We start from the raw sequence: 8,314 nt of genomic DNA, 5'->3' as shown, positions 1-8,314 counted from the left end.
AGCCTTTACAGAAGCTGCTTTGAATCTCTCCAGCAGCTAAACCATGCGGATACCCTGCTGCCACAACCTAATTGCTAAAGCTGCAGAGGACCAGTGTGAAAATACATTAAAATTCTGAATAAGTATTAAAAACATCTTCAGTAGATAAATATACCCTGACTTTGAAGGTCAGAGTATTGATCCATTGAAGGCTAGAAGCAAGTACTCTGAGCTTCGCTTGTGATCTTCCCCTTGTGTTATTATCATTATTGGCATTGTTGTTGCAGCAGCGACGCCTCAAGGACCTGCTCAGGACCCAGACGCCGCTGTGCTGGGGCACTGAATTCAAATGAGGTGACATGTGATGAGCATCCTCTAATGCAAAACAAACCCGGCCTCAGTGTGACAAAAGAAGCACAGTACAGCTCTGTGAGGTGGGCTCCGTGCTGCAGCAGCCGTGCAGCTCCCACAGCCCATGAGCCATGGTTTAGGAACTCTGTGCTGCAGTGTGATCCTTCTAGAGCTGGCAGGTCAGTTTGCCCTGAGCTGTCACCCCGCACACCCAGGCAACTGCTCAGTGTATACTCAGCTCACCACACAGTGTGGTGTCTTGGTGTATTCACACTGCACCACTTATGCTTCCTTCCTTAGGGCTGAGGCTGCAGGCAAACATGATTCTGTCTGAGTGCAACATGGGAGCCCTGATGTCAGCTTTGTGTCTGGCTTCCTGGTAGCTGGGTTTGTGCAGAGGCAGCGTGAGCTCCTTGGAAGTGGGTGACCATTTGGGCAGATGCCCATGGGCTGCATTTCTCTAGCAGCAGTGGTTAACCTGGTTTCACCCAGGGAAAGGGAGCTTGTGTGTGCCTTGTTCTGCAAATGCACTCCACAAATCCAGCTCAGATCATATGCCCGGGGAAAAGGAGGGAAGTCAGACTGCTGTATTACACAGGTCAGTTACTTCAGACATGAAAACGATTATCAGAAATTGAGGTGGGGGCAGGTAATCTCACAGAAATAAATCAACTCTCTCACCCATCCTAATTCCCGGTGATAGCTTTCCAGAAGGATAAAGTTGTCATTTTTTCTCTTCAGGGAGATATCCAACAGTAAGACTGTAGTGATTCAGATCTGAATCTTGCCTATCTGCTGTCTTAGTCAGGTAAATTCTGCTTGGTGATAGAAGAAAATATTCCTCTTTAGGCTGCTCTCCCAAGGAAAGAAAGCTGATGTGATTGTACTACCTGCACGCCTCTCTCCCTTAATAGCTTTTTAACCCTGTGATGAGCTGCAGCCCAATCTGCAGCATTTGCAGGCAGTGAAATCTCAGACAAAATCTCAGGCAATACGTTTTATGAAAAGAAATGGCTGGATAAACCAATGCAGCCCACATTAGTGTGCGCACAGAGAGGCAGGAGGGCAGACACCACAGTGGTGCCCAGGCAGCACAGAGGTCTGCAGTTTCATGCTACGTCCCCGAGTGCCCAGAGCTCTGGGAATTAGTGGAGGAAGGGAGGGGAGAGGAAAAGAGATAACGTAAATGTTTTTAGCACACGGTTCTACAATTGGTGAACATGACAGTAATATAATACAGGTACCCACGTATCTGCTCATACCTCACATTTCTGCTAAACCTCTGGGGTGCTGGAAGTAGAAGTTCACAAAAACAAACCAAAGGTCACGATGCTGACAGGGTATCGTTATTGCTAGACAACTCCCCAACCCACCCATGATAAATTAAGGCCCTTATTCCTGCTTAACCCGTAACCTTTGTAGTAGACCCTGGAGGTCACCCACTTCAAGTTTTCCAACCTGAGGATGGGGGCAGGTAAGAGATCCACATTCACAGACCCCTTTTCTCCCTATCCGACGCACAGATCAGCTCAGACGGCCGTGGCTGTAACCCCACAGCACAGGCATACCACAGACTCACACAACCACACAGCAGCAGAGATAAAGCCCATAGTTTACATGCGACACGTGTTCCCTCCTGGTGAGGCCCCCTCCCCCTGGTGCTTTGCACGTTATATAAGAATATTATTCCATCGTATGCTTTGAGGAAGGCGGCATTTTGCCAGATCTCAAAATGGCCTCATTTATCACCTAAATCCCCTATGAAAGCTAGGGAATAAGGTTTGTAAAACATCCCAGATTAATGAGGCTGCATCTACATCTTAATAGCTTTTGTGTGTGCACGGTACTTCCACACACGTTTGTGTGCAGTGTGTTTCTGTGACTCATGGACTCTGCCTGGTCCTCTTACCTGCTCCATCTGTGTGTGCGCTCGTGTTCCTCTCTAATTCTGTTCGTGTGTGTTGCCTATGCACAGCATATAAAGTCTCCTTCTGCGAGTGTCATTGTTTATGCCACAAGCAAGTGAAATCCTCCTTGTGAATATCTGTGGTTCTGTAGACATGATCTGTGCACAGCATCTATTTATGCCAGAGTTTTGATATCAGGATCAGCCAGTATGCTCGTCTGTGAGTTAAAGTCACCACTTTGGAGCTGGCTCCTTAGGCAACAGAGGCCCATATTTCATCCCCATGCTGGGGGAATTTCATTTTGCTGCCATATATAAGAATTCTGGTGAAGTAATTAACGGGAGCCTCCAGAGGCCGGGTTATGAAAACAAGGCTCCACGTGCCTGTTCCAGAGGAACCTTGTACTCCTCGCAAACTCCTCCAGGCAAGGAAGATATTGCAGCTGCAAAGAGGAACAACCCAGGGCAGGGAATGGCAAGCACCAAGGTCAGTTTCTCAGTCCTTGAAAACAGCTTTAGCAGAAAGCTGAAAAATACAGCAAAATAGAAACCTGGGTTCCAGATGGGATCATGAAAGAAAAGGGCATCGGTTCCACCTACAGTGATTAATTTTTAAATTGTATACCAGAAAGCATTTGACCTATATCAGTCTAGTGGCTCTGATAATTTACTATCTGGGACACAGGGAATACTTGGAAATTCCCCTCAGAGTTTCCCCTACGGTTCTTTCCTATCTGCTTCTCCTTCCCTTCTGCATCCAGTTCTCCTTCCATCCCTCTGACAAGGAACTGCTGCTGCTCCTTTCCTCCCCTCTCCCTCCCTCTGCCTGCTGTCAGCCATTTCACTTGGCTTTTTCAGCTCTTGCATTCACCAGAGCTGAATTCAGTGACAGCCCCTTGGCAATTTCCCTTTGCTGGTGACTCAGGTAATTAGATCTGGTGCCTTGGGGAGCTGCCAGGCATGATGTCACAGCTCTGCAGAAAAAATACCCTATGTAATTGCTCGATACACTAGCTAATGTCTCATCCTGGTGGAAGGAGGAACCCCGAGTGTGGGGATTGCCAAGACTTCAGAGACTCGGGATTCTGTGGTCGAGGTGAATAAAGAACTATCTTTATTTTTTGCTTACACAGGCTCTTGCTTGTTTACTACATGCTCATTAACTGCCTCCTAAGCAGCTACTGTGAGTGTTCATAATAAATACCACAACCTCTTGATGAAAAGGGAAGGACTTTGAACGCTGCATTAGACAAAAGAAAACAGGAGTGAAACATCAATCTAGCGCAAGAATTAACAGCTCTGCATGGGATGGTGTAACCCCGCATCAGGATTATTCTGCCCTTTTAAGACATTTGCCTACTAGCATTTGAATGCATCTGGATAGTTCAGTTCTTCCAGGGTTGCAGGAAGACCTCGCACTGTTCTTAGCTGCAAGCAGCAGATCTGGAAGACAGGCTAGAGATCAGGAGGGGTCAGAGTTAGTCTCAGGATAGATATCCGAGTGTATCTGAAACCCATTAAGTGAAGCAGCAAGATGAGAATGAGCTAATGGATGATTCTTGCTAATGCACTAATAAAATGGAACTAAGGATTTCTAGCTCGTCCCTATGCTGCCCCTTCTTGCTTGGAAAAGAAACTCCCTGGAGTTTAGTATTCAGAAGAAACTGACTGTTCCAAGTTCTGCTTTTCAGATGTTTTATGTTGATCTTCCTTCTTTTGCAGACATAAGGAGTCCAGCCAGCAAGGATCTGGCAGGGTGAGATGTTTGGGCCTCACCTCTCTTCCCACAGTTCATCTGCAAAGCAAACGCTGAATCCATTGCTAGAGGTACTGATTGCCTTGCCAAGAGGAGGGATGGGAGTATGAAAATTCAGAAAGGAAACCTTTGATTGCTTTCACTGCCTGAAACCTTTTCCCCAAGCAAAATGGAACCTGGATGTAACAAAGTACCTGCAAATGCCTCAAAAGACCTCACAAGAAAATCGAAGCGTAGTGTCAAATATGACCTACTCTGAAATTCCAAGATGAACAGATGGCTTTGCTGCAATAGCACTTCTGTCCTTTCCACTACTGCAGCTGAAATCTTGTTGAATAACCTGGAAAACTCAGCAACTCCTCAGGAAAAATCAATCATTTTTAGATAGGTCACATACTCCAGCTAGAAGAGATCAGTCTTTACTTTCCACCGCGCTCTGTCCAATTCAGCAGATGATAATAACCATACCTCTGAGCTGGTTCTCACACAAGCACAAATACCCCACTTTTGAGATCTCTGTGGAAGCTGTTTGCTTAGGCAGGTCACCAAAAGCTGGGTTAGCTCTCTTGCTCTATTCTCTAACCGCCTTGCATGTCTACTCCTGCCTCTCCAGGCTGTCCCCTGGCCTCCTGGGGCCTCATTGATGGAATGAAGTTTCCATCTTTGCTGCTTTAGTCCAACACTTCCAAGTGGACTGTTTTAGTTTCCCCTTTAGACCTGAACAGTATTTAGGCTGTCTTGGGTGGCCTGGATTCTGACAGAGCCTGGAATAAAGGCTAGGAGGGTTCAGCTGCCATTTTCTCCAGACTCCTACCTCCTCACAGTCTGCTTCTCAGTGGCATTCTGGTATAAGGGGTTCTGAATAGTATTGCAGCTGCAGGAGCCTTCCAGGATGATGGTACAGCACCACTCCTAGTGAAAGTCTTAGAGACCTTGCTGGGGGAAGAGGCCATAGCTATCTCTAGCCTCTCTTTGGGACCCCAACTATCCACGCTGTCTTTAGCTGGCTTGTCCCAGTCACTCCACTCCACCCTCAGTGGCACAGCTGGTTAAGGATACCATTTAGATACCTAGCAGGCCAGGTCAGGGCCTTTCCAGTTTGTGAGGGCCAAGTCATGACCTTAGAATGATTTTTAAAAGAAAAAAGAGGAGAGGGAAAAGGCAAATAATGCACTTACTTTCAGTGCAGCTAGCATTTTCATGATTTCTTTTGTCAGGGAAACAAGATGTAAAGGGAGAAGCAACTTGCTTGGGTTCTGTCTGTCTGCACAGGGCACTCATGCCATCTCCATCTCCATGCATGCCATTTCCATGACATGCAGCTTTCCCTGGTTGTGCACCCAGAAGCTGTATATGTACATGTATGCCTTGTGTCATGATAAATGAATCCATACTGTTTTATACTCTCAGATTTCTTCCTTGGCTCTCCTGAGATGCTCAGGTTACTCATTCATATTTTAAGATACCTCTTGCTTCTGATTTCTCTCCCTGAAATCTCCAGTCAACCAATAGCAGCTGTGTATGGACATAAGCACTTGGAAGTAAAAGCACGCCATGAATAATTCAAATATTTATCTGTGTAGAAAACACTGCTATGTCATGACAAGGCAGTAGCAGAGCAGAGCAGTGCGGACACCTCTTTGCGGAGCTGGTGCAAGTACTGAGAACACCAGAACCCACAGGAGGACACGAGCTATTCCCAATGGAAAGAGCGGATCCAAGTGCAGCCTGGCCAATTGCCCTCAATATCATCTTAGGAGTCTTTAGTCTGCCTGTCTGAAGGTAGGATCAGTACATAGGAGGTGGCACAGAGATCAAACTATCAGATAGCCAAAGAAACAACTTGACTACATGCTTAGCCCTAGGGCAAAGAACAATTGCAGCAGCTGACTGCCTCGGCAAGCCCAAAGATCAAAGAATAAAGCATTATTAATTACTGCCATTATAATCATTAGCACAGTACCCAGTAGTCCTGGTCATGGACCAGTACCTCACCATCTTAGCCAGTGTGCAAACACAGCTGAAAAGAATGGGCCCTGCCTGGGGAACAAGGAGTTTAAATATTAAACATCAGATGGCAACAATGGGAATGGAGGGAACAAAGAAGCAAGTGTGTCACAGGCAGAGGAAAGCTGCTCAGGAGTTCAGACCTGTAATGGCTGTGTATCACCGAGGTAGCTACTGAATTATCTGGCAACAACCAGGTTTGCTTAAATACCTTTACAGTGTACAGCAGGCACTCTGCAGTGTCTTTGCTATGCTTTCCAGCATACACTGTCTGCCCCAACCCTGCCCAGGCCAGCAGAAACCACATAACTTCTCCCTGTTGGCGGAGGTAAAACACATTATTTGTTCTCAGTGTAGTTCATCGCAGTTCCCATTGTTCCCGTGTTCCAAAAGTCACATCATGCCTGGCACTACTTGCTTTCCAAGGCACAATCAAAGGCTAAATAAACTAGAAAACTAGAAATTGGACCAGTTCAGTTAGAAGAGATCTGCAAACATCAAGTCCAACTGTTTGATCAATTCAAGACCAGCCAAAAGTTTAAACATCTTACTGGGGATATTATCCAAATACCTCTTGAACACTGACAGGTATGGGATATCAACCACCTCTCAAGGAAGCCTGTTCCTGTACTTAACCACCTTCATGGTAAATAACTTTTTCCTAATATCCAGTCCGATGCAGCTTTGTGCCACCCCCATGCATCCTGCCATTGGTTCCCAGGGAGAACTCTACACATCCTCTGGTGGCTCCAAGACTGGTCTGATGCTCCCCTGCAGAGCTGGAGATGAAAAAGGCTGCTTCTGTCCCTGTTCTGTGGCCACCAGACATCTCTCACTGACACTAAACTTTGCAGGGATCCGAAGGATGATAATCCTCTGCATCAGAACACCTTGCCCCTGTGCCACTTCTCTGTCTTCCATAAGCAACAATCGATAGAGTGGATACTCTATCTTGAAAATAGCATGTTCTTTTAAATTTTTCTAGCTGATGTTATGGCTTAAAATGGTCTTATTTTTTATCTACTATACATACCTCCATGAAGAGCTTACAAGGTTTCAGGCATCATTTAATCAGTCTAAACTACCTGCATCAAACCTCACATCTCTGTCTGGGCCACTATTACCCTGTGCTGCTAGTGGAGAGGATAATGCCTCAGCACAGCCTGACTTGCTCCAAGCAATGCAGCCAGCCAGTGGTGGCAGTGGAACTTGAAAGCAAAGAAGACATGACCAGCCACTTTGGGTCTTTCAGCACTGGGCAGAGTGAGTGCTCTCATGCGATTTCCTTATTACCACAACTGTGAAAAAAGTCCTGTAAACAGCTCCTCTTTAATCCTTCTGATCTCTCAATATTCAGTCTGTAATGGCACATTCAGATGTTCTCATTTTCCCAGTGCTCTGACAACCTCCTCAAACTGTGATTGTTTTTCCCATTGAGAAGAGGTTCCAGTTACTTCATGTAAATCTCTTTATTTCATGTACGTCTCGATCAGGTTGTTGGATTCCTCATTCTCTGAACTCCTCACATTCTTTGAAGTAATTATGATGACAATCCCCTATGAAGCAGGCAAATTTTACACTCTCTGTTTTATAGTTGGGAAGCAGAAACACTTGGGGACTAACCATAACATTGCTTCTGCTAAGCATTCACGCACTGAAAGTCAGGAAATAAAATAACGAGACATTCTGAAATACTAACACGACTGCCATTTTTCTCTGTTGAATTTCTGAAATTGTTCTGGGGTCAAATTTTCTGGCTTTTATCTGCTGTCATGAGGATAAAATGTGTTCATTTAATGAATCCTGGAAGTCTCATGACTCCAGGATCAGCCTGAAGAACTGCAGAGGCTACATTATGCTTTCCAAAATGACCACAAGGAGATATCCCAACAGTAGAAAGGAGGGCAACTGTCTCAGTAGCTTCCTCCACACAGTGGCCCACAAGGATCCAGATTTGTTTAATAAGGGCAGCACGGTTTGTATAACACCACTTTTTCTTGTGCTTTACCCAGCTGGCACTGCTGGAAGCAGTTGGTCTGACCCAACTGGACATTGCTTATACTCATACAGATTTGGGAAAACAGGAAAATCCTTTATCAAATCCATCTCTACAGTATTTGGTTAACGCAAGGATATTTAAATCAAGGTAAAGGAATGTGTCTTTTTTGGTCGTGACACAGGAACTGCTGTGCAGCCTACGGTGTACAAGGAATATGGACCACACAGCTGCATCCAGTTGCTACACAAACGGTTCCAAATGAAGAGTCATACAATCTCCTTCACTCTGTCAAAGGCTGCAGGTTCTGTCCCTACAT

This window comes from Excalfactoria chinensis, chromosome 5 (genome assembly GCF_039878825.1).
Source record: "Excalfactoria chinensis isolate bCotChi1 chromosome 5, bCotChi1.hap2, whole genome shotgun sequence".
Taxonomy (NCBI): domain Eukaryota; kingdom Metazoa; phylum Chordata; class Aves; order Galliformes; family Phasianidae; genus Excalfactoria; species Excalfactoria chinensis.
Note: the sequence above shows the minus strand (reverse complement) of the source record.